The sequence below is a fragment of the Anolis carolinensis genome, chromosome 2 (assembly GCF_035594765.1).
Source record: "Anolis carolinensis isolate JA03-04 chromosome 2, rAnoCar3.1.pri, whole genome shotgun sequence".
NCBI classification, from domain to species: Eukaryota; Metazoa; Chordata; class Lepidosauria; order Squamata; family Dactyloidae; genus Anolis; species Anolis carolinensis.
Window position 1 is genome coordinate 192,950,979 of NC_085842.1, and position 12,816 is coordinate 192,963,794.

At 43.6% G+C, this 12,816-nt stretch overlaps 1 protein-coding gene across 5 annotated transcripts in view; it reads left to right on the forward strand.

Moving 5' to 3' along the window:
* The first annotated feature begins 1,978 nt into the window (after nt 1–1,978).
* Nucleotides 1,979–12,816, forward strand: part of tspan16 (tetraspanin 16) — a 42,107-nt gene continuing 31,269 nt past the window's right edge. For 2 of the 5 annotated variants that reach the window (XM_062971440.1, XM_062971442.1), the window contains exon 1: nt 1,980–2,142. The gene's annotated coding sequence lies outside the window, so the exon portion shown is untranslated. Of the gene's footprint in view, nt 2,143–4,260; nt 4,391–12,816 lie in introns of those variants that run through there. The other 3 variants (XM_062971444.1, XM_062971443.1, XM_062971441.1) reach the window with 3 other exon arrangements.

The following is a 12,816-nucleotide window of genomic DNA, read 5'->3' on the forward strand; positions in this document are numbered from 1 at the left end:
ATAATAAAATCAGAAACTCCTCAAAACACAACAGACAAAAAACCAGTACAAGAAAACTGCACTACAAACTAGAGCTGACAGCTGGCACAACAAAACACTGCATGGAAAGTTCCTTGACAAAATTGAAGGAAAAGCTGATAAGGAGAAGACCTGGCTCTGGCTCACGAATGGGACCTTGAAGAAGGAGACAGAAGGCCTGATCCTTGCAGCCCAGGAGCAAGCCATCAGGACAAATGCAATTAAGGCCAAGATCGAAAAATCAGCTGATGACCCAAAATGCAGACTGTGCAAGGAAGCTGACGAAACCATTGATCATATCCTCAGCTGCTGTAAGAAAATTGCACAGACAGACTACAAACAGAGGCACAACTGTGTGGCCCAAATGATCCATTGGAACTTATGCCTCAAATACCACCTCCCAGCAGCAAAGAACTGGTGGGATCACAAACCTGCAAAAGTATTGGAAAATGAGCATGCAAAGATACTGTGGGACTTCCGAATCCAGACTGACAAAGTTCTGGAACACAACACACCAGACATCACAGTTGTGGAAAAGAACAAGGTTTGGATCATTGATGTTGCCATCCCAGGTGACAGTCGCATTGATGAAAAACAACAGGAAAAACTCAGCTGCTATCAGGACCTCAAGATTGAACTTCAAAGACTCTGGCAGAAACCAGTGCAGGTGGTCCCGGTGGTGATGGGCACAATGGGTACCGTGCCAAAAGATCTCAGCCGGCATTTGGAAACAATAGACATTGACAAAATTACGATCAGCCAACTGCAAAAGGCCACCCTGCTGGGATCTGCACGCATCATCCGAAAATACATCACACAGTCCTAGACACTTGGGAAGTGTTCAACTTGTGGTTTTGTGAAACGAAATCCAGCATATCTATCTTGTTTGCTGTGTCATACAACGTCGTTGTGTCAATAATAATAATAATAATAATAATAATAATAATAATGCTGAACTTGCTGACCGAAAGCTCAGCGGTTCAAATCCAGGGAGTGGGGTAAACTCCTGCTGTAAGCCCCAGCTTCTGCCAGCCTAGCAGTTTGAAAATATGCAAATGTGAGTAGATCAATAGGTACTGCGCCGGCGGGAAGGTAACGGCGCTCCATGCAGTCATGCTGGCCACATGACCTTGGAGGTGTCTACAAAATCCCTCCCTCTCCTTTTTAACTTTTTGTCTTTTTCCCCCTGTTCTGCATGGAGCGCTGTTACCTTCCTGCCAGAACGGTACCTATTGATCTACTCACATTTGCATGTTTCGAATTGCTAGGTTGGCAGAAGCTGGAGCTAACAGCGCGCACTCAGCCTGCTCCCCGGATTCAAACCTGCAGCCTTTTGGTCCGCAAGTTCAGCAGTTTAATACCCTACCCCTAATTACCTACCTACCTATCTCTTCTTTTTATCTTATTGTCAAAATCTTTAATAAAAGTTTTTTTAATAAAACAGTTGAAAGTTGGGAAATGCCTCAAACAACTTTCTTGATTATTTCTGTTATCTATGGCTCACTGTTTAGTGGCCTGTCATCATTCCTAGGCTACTTAGAAAAGTATTCTAAAATGCAAATATCAAAACATGTAAAAATACAAGAAGAAACAGATATCTCCAGGACAGGCATCCAGAGCATTCCACCAAGGGACAAATGTTTGATAAATTTCCTTAAAATGAATTTACAATTGTAGATGGCTATTAATCTTTGAAGCCATGGAAATGTATTATTCTAATCAAACCATCAGTTATATCCTAGTTTTATAAGCCTCCCACCCATACAATGTCATTGTTACGAAAGAGGTTTTCCTTTGAGAATAATTCCATCCAGCAAATGTAGACTATCTTTCCATAACTGGCCAGCCAGGAGGACCTCTGTCTTGTCTGGATTAAACTTCATTTTGTTTCTCCAGCTCTAGAATGAAAGAGTTAAAGAGCTGCCCGCCCTCCAAGGACCTCTGTTCATTCTCCTCCTTCTTTCCAGGCTGGGAGTGAAGGAGAAGGGATGAAGTTTCAAAACAACCAGGTACAAGGCAGAGATAAAGCACAGACTTATAGCTGCGTAGTCCGTAACTACCAACACGCCCTGGAAACCAGAAGCTGGGAAGCTGCAATGTTGCACAGCTGAGAACCTGCAAAAGGTAAGAGCCCTCTGTGTTGAAACAGCTGTTTCGCCTTGACATTAAAGTGCAGTCCATTATGGAGCCCAAATGCCCTAAAAACATCAAGTCATGTCTGATTTTCGAAGTTAAGCAGGGGTCAGCTCTGGTTAGTACTTAGATGGAAGAGCGACAACAGAAAGCAGTTGGCACTCTCCTGTCAGAGGAAGGAGTTGGAGAAACCACCTCTAAGCATTTATTTCCTAAGAAAACCCTATGGGGTCACCATTCGTCGATAGGCAACTGGAAGGCAGTATTATAGGAGCATTCAGTAGACACACATTATAATACGAGATATATTATACTTAATGATTTGAAAGATGCAGTATGACTCTGGTGATCTGGGGTTTGAATCCCTGTTTGACCATGAAAACCTTGTGCAAATTGTGCTCTATCAGTCTTGGAGAAAAGCAAAGGCTGCTCTGAACAAATTTTGCCTCCAAAAATGTCACCATAGGGACATTTGCTAACCTAGCAGTTTGAAAGCCTGCAAATGTGAGTAGATCAATTGGTACTGCTCCAGCGGGAAGGTAATGGCGCTCCATGCAGTCATGCCGACCACATGACTATGGAGGTGTCTACGGAAAACGCCGGCTCTTCAGCTTAGAAATGGAGATGAGCACCAACCCACAGAGTTGGATATGACTGGACTTAATGTCAAGGGGAAAACCTTTACCTTTACCTTATAATGTTTGAGCCCAGCATTACAAAGGTTCATGAAGCAGAAAATCAGTTACTTTCAAGGGTTATTTATTAAGCAAAATGTTTTTAAAAGCCAAAGGTTCTGTAGTCACTGTTTCATATATTTCATGGAGATCTTAAAACACACACACATTTTGTACTCGCCTTTACAAGTGTGCCTTGCCTAAAAGGTCTAGATTTTTACTAGCTTTTCTAAGTTATTTTGTCCCTGTGCCTTTCCTTATCCAGAGGCAAACCAGAATTCATATTGCCATTGTAATAAATTATAAAGCATAGAGAAGAGTTGAAAAAGAATCAATTTTCACTGTGTAAAACCCCCCAAAAGCCACAGTTCTAACAAGATGGAGAACTTTTATAGGCAGTGTGGAAGAGGCCTAACTGAACCCTGGCTGTCCCCCGGTGCCATTGTGGCCGAGGGGATTGCTAGGAGATGAAGTGGGCGGGCCTAAAGGGGGTAGGGCCTACCCTTCTGGCTAGCAGCCAGGGTTGAAAATAGCTCTTCCTTGTCTTCTAATTTGGACTTTATTTTTCTAGGTTTTTTTTTTTATTTGAAAGACATAGATCAGATGACTATGTCTTTTGTGGCCAAATTTGGTTGAGTAGTTTTGTTGTTTACTCAGTCCTACAAACGTACATTACATTTTTTATATATAGAAGAAAGAAGATATCAGAATTCTAGAGTGGGTGAAAAGCAAGAAATCATACTAACTGGAATTTTTTCCAAAGAGATGAAAGCAAGCCTGAAACCTATTTGTTGGTTTTCAAAGTAATTCTTTAAGCAGACCTTGGTTAATGTTTCCTCACTAGATACAAACATTTCAGACAATTCTTAAGGGTCCTATTCCAACCTGACTAGCTTTTAAGTCATATCTTCTGGCAGCACGTATGCGTGTGAGGAGGAATGAAACTTGTCACCTAAAACAAAAACAGCTGGGCCCAGGGAATTTGGATATTCCCCATGCCTCTCTTTCCCTTGACACCATCACATATATTTTGTTGATGGACGTTTACAGTCTAATACTCAGTGGAGCTATTGGGCTAAGTTGGGCTAAGTGGAAGGTGAAGCACAAATCAACAGTAGGTGCAGGCAACTAATGCTGTTTTTGTGCTGGTACGGCTGTACCAGAAGCTTCGACTTTATTTTCTTGCTGCTAATGTTTGCAGTCATAGGACAGGCTGCCTGTCAATCATCATTAAGTTTGGTTCCGCCCCTTGTTCAGGGCTCTTGGAGGGAAGGAGCCATTTTTAAGCCAGTGTCTCTTAAGGAAGCTAAGCTATAGGACGTAGACCAGCTCGTCCCGAAGAAAAGCTTCATATCTCAAGAACATCCAGGGATATAGAACATCCGAGAAAACAGAAACGGAAATTCCAGGGGAAAAGGTCCCAAAAGCTCTGGCTGAGAGCTTGCAGCCTCTCAGCCTCACAGCTCCTGAGGGAAACAGCCCTAAAGTTTCCAAAGAAACCTCGGAGAAAGAACAGCACCACAGATTCACGGAACCCCAGCTGAAACATCTACAAGCCTTGGTTGGTAGGTCCACTCAATACTCAGACGCATTTGGAATCAGTAGTGGGTCCCACATCAGCTAGGCCCATTTGATAGACAGCCTGGGAGAGGTTCTAAGAGGGTTTTCACAGTTATCCAAAGCCAATTGCCTGTCCCCTGGGGACAAGACTGAATGGGCCAACAGTTTATTAAGGATACCTTGAAGTGTTATTTGACTCCTTGAAGATTTATTATTTGTTCAACAATAAAGACTTTGTTATCTCATTAAAGACTCAAAGGACTATCCTTTTCAGGAAAATCCTCAAGAACCTCTCTTTGAGGTGCCCTGGCTTCCCGCTGGGCATAAAGTATGCATCCTATACAAAGACTATAGTTACAGGCCCAGCGCATGACAGAACATCCTCTGTCTGTTCCCTTGCATTGTCTCTGAAATACTGCTTCTGATGATTTAAGGACTAAGGACCTCACCACATTGACTTCTGGCCCCATCCTATAATGCTTCCAGGATGTAGCCAGGACGGAACCCAACAAAGCCTTTTATATGATGCAGGGTTACTTCTGGCAAGGCTCCAGCCTGGAAGCATCCTAGGATGGAGCCCCGAGTAGCTACCCATGTTCTCACAACAGGGTCAGCATGGGGGAAAGCCAGGTGGCGACGCTTTCCTCTGTGTGATGGGGAAGGCAGCGAAGTGGTGCATGGGGCGATGATTTCCCCCAGTGTCCCAGGGATTAGCTGAATTCCCCCATTGTCGCCTGTGTTAGGGACCTCAATGTGATGAGGTCCTTAGTGAGCTGAAGAATAGTTTCAGGCGGGTTCAGTAGGTTCCTGCACTAACATACCGGTACTTGATTGTCTACTTCTCTCTTTCGTCCTCAGTATACTTCTCTTGCTGCAGACTGAGGCTGGATCTATTCTGCAACATAATTCAGTTCAATCCAGTTAATCTACATTCCAAAATTGGATTTTTTTAGCAGTGTAGAACCTGCCTATGTGCAAAAATATAGTACAGTAGAGTCTCACTTATCCAACGTAAACGGGTCGGCAGAACGTTGGATAAGCGAATATGTTGGATAATAAGGAGGGATCATGGAAAAGTCTATTAAACATCAAATTAGGTTATGATTTTACAAATTAAGCACCAAAACATCATGCTATACAACAAATTTGACAGAAAAATAGTTCAATACGCAGTAATGCTATGTAGTACTGTATTTACGAATTTAGCACCAAAATATCACGATGTATTGAAAACATTGACTACAAAAATGAGTTGGATAATCCAGAACATTGGATAAGCGAAGACTCTATTGTAGTTAGCAGCACTCAACACAGCAAGTGGGAGAGAAAAGGAGAGAGGGCAAAAGCAAACTGCTGCAGCCTCCAAACTTGGCTGTTCTTTCTCAGTAACAACTTTTGCCATCTTGACCACATTCTAATGTACTTGGCCTCACATGTCCTAGGACCTTATCACACAGTCACACACCAAAGAAAACACCTTTTTGGTAGTCAACCCGTGGTTTAATAACCTCGATAAAGACTGGATATATATTAGATATTAGGCTTGCTCAAATAATTCGTTTTCCCCGTTAACCGTTATTAATTCGTTATTTTCGTTTGTTTTGAAGCAATTTTGAAGCATTGGTTGTCACACGTCTGGATATCGCGGTTTCGAATCGCGAGAGGCCGTTTTTCGTTATGTCGTCGTTTTTTTCGTTAGGAAAAAAAAGCTTTTGCAAAGCACCCAAACTCCCACCATTCAGGCCCTTCCCTTTTGCCCCTCAGCAAAAGGGGCGTCACGGGCTCAGCCAATGGGAGGGGGTGAGGGGGAAGGAGGCCGAGGAGGAGGAGGAAGACGGAGGGGGGAAATGGCCGCCGCCGCCTCGCCTCAGCAGCTGATAATAATTTATTATTATTACCTCCCAAGGGTGATCTCCCAATAGCCTACCGAGGAAGGACTGGGCCAGGTTTCTGTCTTCGGGAGGGAGGCTCTCGCGTGTCAGCGCCTAGGAAGGCGAGGCCCGCACGTCGGAAAGGAGGCGCGTCCACGTGTCTTTCCTTTCTTCTTCCAGGAGGGAAGAAGGGGGAGAGGGAGGTCCCCCCTTGGTTGCCCTCTTTCCCTCCCGAAGTGGCTCTTGAAAATGGGGCGCTTTTCCCCTTCCCCTCCCGCCCTTCCCGCGACCTTCCCCAAGGTCTCCCCCGAAGAGCCCACCGACCTTTCCTTTCCTTCGGGCGGCGTCCTCTCCTCCTCCTCCTCGGAAGCCTTGCGGGGAGGATGGGGCTGGGAGGGAGGGAGGGAGGGTCGCTTAGGAGGCGGAAGGCGAAGGCGGGCGAGGGGCGCGGGCGGCGCTGCTCATGCCTCCCTCACTGCCTGCCTCTGCTTCTCCCTCTGCCGCCCCCTCCTCCGCTTCCTCCGCCTCCTCCTCGCAAGGCGCATCCAGGCGGGCGGAGGCGGCGGATCGAGACCCCTTCCCCTCTGCTTCGTCCTCCTCCGGCGGCTGTCCTCCCTTCGCTCACTCGCCCTTCCCTGCCTGCCAGGCCTGATACTCAGAGGTTTTGACGTCTGTGCGAAGCTAGGCAAGTGGGGTTTATATATCTGTGGAAGGTCCAGGGTGGGAGAAAGAACTCTTGTCTGTGGGAGGCAAGTGTGAATGTTGCAATTGGTCACCTTGATTAGCATTGAATAGCCTTGCAGCTTCAAAGCCTGGCTGCTTCCTACCTGGGGGAATCCTTTGTTGGGAGGTATTAGCTGGCCCTGATTGTTTCCTGTCTGGAATTCCCATTTTCTGGGTGTTTCTGGGAAGGTAATGGCACTCCATGTAGTCATGCCGGCCACATGACCTTGGAGGTGTCTATGGACAACACTGGCTCTTGGGCTTAGAAATGGAGATGAGCACCAACCCCCAGAGTCAGACATGACTGAACTTAACGTCAAGGGATACCTTTACCTTTACCTATACACACACACACATTATGCAGGGACTATATATTATATATATACACAGACAGTATATATCACACACACACCAATTTAACAAAGTTTCAGCCACAAAAACAAAGTTTCTGAAGTAGAACAATGACTTTCACAGTAAAGACAACCCAATTTAACAGGAAATAAGACTTTCAAACCAGGAACAGATTTCTGCAATTATTAAAAAATGGTTTATTATAAAAGCTATGAAAATTCGCCAAAAATCAGAGGATAAGGGAAACGTTCCAAATTTTGGTGAGCTATCAGTTTTAAATGTGTTCTACCACTGTACCAAGTTGGAAGAAGATCACTCAAAAAATGAGGGTGGGAGAGTCCTGTAAAGTCCTCTCCCTCTGTGCTGTTTTTGGGAATTGCGCATGCGCGTCCGCCATTAACGAATTAATTTAGAAAATAACGAATTTTCGTTAATTTCGAAAATTTTTGGGGGCCAAATTCGTAAATAGCAACAAAAACGAAAAACTGCCCCCTCTAGTTTTGAAACGAGTTTAGAATCAAATTTTTCATGGATCGATCAAGCCTATTAGATACATACCCACCCCATCACACCCAGATCTCTCTTTCCTATATCTATTGAATTAATGTGCCTTTTACTTATCTAATGGCCCCCAGTGGAGCAGTGGGTTAAACTCTTGTGCTGGCAGGTCTGCTGACCAAAAGGTTGGCAATTCCAATCCGGGGAGTGAGGTGAGCTCCAGTCAGTCAGCTCTAACTCCTCATGTGGGGACAGGAGAGAAGCCTCCCACAGGATGGTAAAACATAAAACATCCAGCCAGGTTAGCGGTTTGAATCCGGGGAGCAGAGTGAGCTCCCACTATTAGCGCCAGCTTCTGCCAACCTAGCAGTTCGAAAACCTGCCAATGTGAGTAGATCAATAGGTACTGCTCCGGTGGGAAGGTAACAGTGCTCCATACAATCATGCTGGCCACATGACCTTGGAGGTGTCTACGGACAACGCCGACTCTTCGGCTTAGAAATGGAGATGAGCTCCAACCCCCAGAGTCGGACACAACTGCACTTAATGTTAGGGGAAACCTTTACCTACTGCTGTACATTCCTTCTGCTGTGATTGGTTTTCCAATAGCTTCAATATTTTGTACCAGATCCCTTGCTAAAAATATGGACTTCTAGAGCCCACTTTTTGTCCTGATGCCCTGGAACTTCAACATCTTGTTGGCAGTGGGTGCATCTACACTGAAAACTTTATGCAGTTTGACACCAATTTAACTGCCATGGCCTAAAGCTATGGAATCATGGGAGCTGTAGTTTGGTGAGGCACCAGCACTCTTTCGCCAAGAAGCCTAAAAACCTTGTAAAACTACAACTGCCATAATTCCATAGTATTGGCCCAAGGCAGTGATATCAAACTGTATTAATTCTACAGGATAGAGTCTTGGGTAATAACCACAATGATATGAAATTTGCATGGGATGGAAGGGGTTTGTACCATATTTAATAGGCTTTCAAACATTTAATCATGAATCTAGCAAAGACCTAGCTTAGGAGAGTGTACCAGTAGCATAAATCTTTTCCATGCAGGAGTGTACAACCCCGCTTCCACAGAAATAAGTGAGTCAGCACAGTTGTCTGGGAAATTCTGGGAGTTTGGTCCAAAAAGGTCCATATGATGAGTTCTGTCAAAAATGAAAGGACACGCAGCTGAGAACTCAGGTGGAAGAGAAAACACAGCTGCTGTAGGTGCTGCTAAGCAACAGGATTTGCTCATCCCCAGCAGCCAAGCCAAACAAGGCCCTAGCTGATCAACAAAAGTATGCGGCAAAATGCCTAAAAGAGCAGACAAAGACCAGCCGGCATCATGGTCACTTGCCAGTCAATAGCAAGCTGCCCTCCTCGTCGTCCTCTCCTTTTTCCTCCTCCTCTTCTCCCATTCTTCTCCCTCTAGAGCAGTGGTTCTCCACCTGTGGGTCCCCAGATGTTTTGGCTTTCAACTCCCAGAAATCCTAACAGCTGGTAAACTGGCTGGGATTTCTGGGAATTGTAGGCCAAAACACCCGGGGACCCACAGGTTGAGAATCACTGCTCTAGAGACCTTAATCCAGGTTTGTGATCGAGGTGACCACCCTCCCCCCCAGGACTTTGTAAAAGATAGTTCAAAAATCAAGACTTTATGTTCTATATTCCATATATTTATAGTAGAAGGTGATTGAGACTTTTTACTGGAGTTTACTGTGGTTTACTAAAACTCTGCACTCTGAGGCAAGAGATAACAACTTCATGAATTGTAAAATCATGCTGCTAAAACTCCACTTTTATGAATTTCCATGCTGGGTTCTCCAGATGTTATGAACTTCATGATTCCCCTTTATGCAATGTAACTCACTTTTATGGATTCTCCCTTATTTCCATGAAATCTATCTATCTGCCTATATGTATTTGTACTCTTTGGGATCCCCGGAAAATATGTATTTTTCCCAGCATGGTTTATATTCCAACTTTATTTTATTTTTCATTTTATTTCATATAATTGTCAAATCATGAAATCAAATAGGAAATATTTTGAACTCAACCTGAACCCCAGAACTATCCCATTTCCTATGACCCAGGCTTCCTTTCCCAAAAACAAAAGGATAATCTGCCACCGCTAAATCCAATCAAATTCAAATTGCATGGACAATATAGGGCTTGAGTCGCCGAATTCGGAGTTTGCTGACCTAAAGGTGATTCGCCCAAAGGCAAACATTGTCATATCTCACCCAAAGGAAAAACCAGGACACCTCAGGAAGGCGCCCTGCAGAGCCTGTCAATATGGCTCATCACCACCCATCTTTGCTTCCATCTCTGACACCCCAAGGCATATCTAAAATCTGTATACGTGACAGAAACCCGGACACCCTTGATTGCTGCCATTAATAAATTAAGCACCCTTTAGAAATCGGTCTAGCAGGACTTAATCCGCTAGTTCCTGTCCCGTCACCTCATTGTTTCGATAACTCCCGCCTTCTCTTTCCTGATTGGACCGAGTAGAGACATAAGGCAGCTTCCTATTGGGCCAACGAAACGAGGCGGGAAGCGAAAGCCCGCCTCGTTCAACCTTCTAGCCTATCAACGATCAGATAGGTGGGGGAGCAGGGCGGGAAATTCAAAGGGCTGTCAGACTGAAATTTTGTATAAATATGGCTTTATTTTGATTGTATGGTACCCTAGTAGACCGAATGATCGCTACTAGAGTCCTCTTCAGCTGAATTGCTCAATAAAGACTCCTTGGCGGATTTTCCTTCAACTTTGGCGGACCTTCTTCATTTCGGCTTCAGGTTGTATTGTGGCTCGTAATTCTCCTTTTGGCTTCGCCAAGGTCCGTTCTCTCAGGACCGGATCGGGTCTCTCCTTAAGGGCCCGATCCCCTAAAACGCGGTCGACAACAGGTTGACCAAGCATGATGATGGAAGAGTAAAAAATAAAATCTGGGCTCCATGACTCTTCTCCCAGTTGGGAGGGAAATCCACAGGAAATATGGTCAGCATTATTTAAATATAATGGCACCTTTATAAAGAGGTATTAAAATCAATTTATTCAAGATTAATATACCTATATACAAATACTTGAAGCACTGGAACCTTTTTAAAAGAATGAACTCCAAAGAGATACACAAAAAACATCAATGGAATTATTTCACACACTTATGCACACAAACACACACATAGGTCTACTTCTATCTGATTGTAAAATAATGACAAGTTTGTTGTGGATTTCAGAAGGATTCATTTAATCACAAATATAATATATTTTCGAGTTACAGTAGAGTCTCACTTATCCAACACTTGCTTATCCAACGTTCTGGATTATCCAACGCATTTTTGTAGTCAATGTTTTCAATACATCATGATATTTTGGTGCTAAATTCGTAAATACAGTAATTACTACGTAGCATTACTGCATATTGAACTACTTTTTCTACCAAATTTGTGGTAAAACATGATGTTTTGGTGCTTAATTTGTAAAATCATAACCTAATTTGATGTTTAATAGGCTTCTCCTTAATCTCTCCTTATTATCCAACATATTCGCTTATCCAACTTTCTGCCGGCCCGTTTATGTTGGATGAGACTCTACTGTAATTACAACATAATATTACTGCATATTGAACTACTTTTTCTGTCAAATTTGTTGTATAACATGATGTTTTGGTGCTTAATTTGTAAAATCATAACCTAATTTGATGTTTAATAGGCTTTTCCTTAATCCCTCCTTATTATCCAAGATATTTGCTTATGCAAGCTCCTGCTGGCCCCTCTAGCTTGGATAAGTTAGACTCTACTGTATATAATACATTGTGTATACAAATATTTATTTATAACACATATGCATATATATCTTTTACAGAGAATTGACACTGAAAAGTGTTATAATGCTAAGCTATATATTTCCCAAAATTTGTTTGTATATTGCATAACAACAGATGCTGATATAAATGCCTGCCTCGAAAACCACTGAAGTCTTAAAGCAAGAAAGGGGAATCAATGGATCTCTAGGTCTTTGTGGAATCCGTCATCCATCAACTCCAATCACAGAGTTAGGGATAATAGGGAATGCAGGCAATAACAAGGGGAGTGGGAGCCACATGTTCCCCATCACTGGGGCAACTACACTATAGAAATAATGCAGTGTGATGCCATTTTAACTGCCATAGCTCAATGCTATGGATTCGTGGGGGTTGCAGTTTGGTGTGGCACCAGCATCTTTGGCAGAAAAGTCTAAAGTGTTGAATCGTGGCAGATAAAGTGGTGTCAGCCTGCATTCCTTCTACAGTGCAGATGCGTCCCCTGTCTTTAGGGAAAGATATTTTACAGCTGTTACTTCACTCAGTGTTCGTGTTATTGTTTAAGTAACCTCAAGGCAAAATTAATGGGCTGGTAATTGTTCTGTTTTCTCTGGGCTGCTCTACTTGAGGAAAATATGAGGAAGGAAGCAGTAGAGTACTAGTTCGCTTCACACAAAAGTGAGTTTCACTTTTTTTTTTAGCCTGGAGTAATTGTCAGGTATGGGATGTTAACTTTGCAGAATTACTCAGGAGTGGGAGAAATTGGTATTTGTTGGTGTTGGTGGCAGTTATACAGGTTTGTCAGAAGCATTTCCTTGCATAACCAACCAGGTTAAGGAATTATCAGTAGTTCTTTTAAAATGCATCATTCCCTGCTTCAGACTACCTGCCTACAACTCCTCTAAGAAAGGCCCAGCATGTACTGGTTCAGTATGATGATGATGATGAAAGGGAATTTGGGGAACAGCAGTTTGTCCCAGGGAATGTTGTTGACTCAAAAAGGCAGGTGGATTCGGGAGCTGAGGATGGCTTGGGAAAACAGATGGAAGGGAATGTAGAAAGTTCTCAGTCAAGCAAAGATAATGCTGACCTTCTACAGGAGTCTGAAAATTGTCAACAGAGCTCGGATGGGAGTGAGCGGGATGAATGCTTGTTAGACAGAGATTCCAGATTAAAGTTGAGAT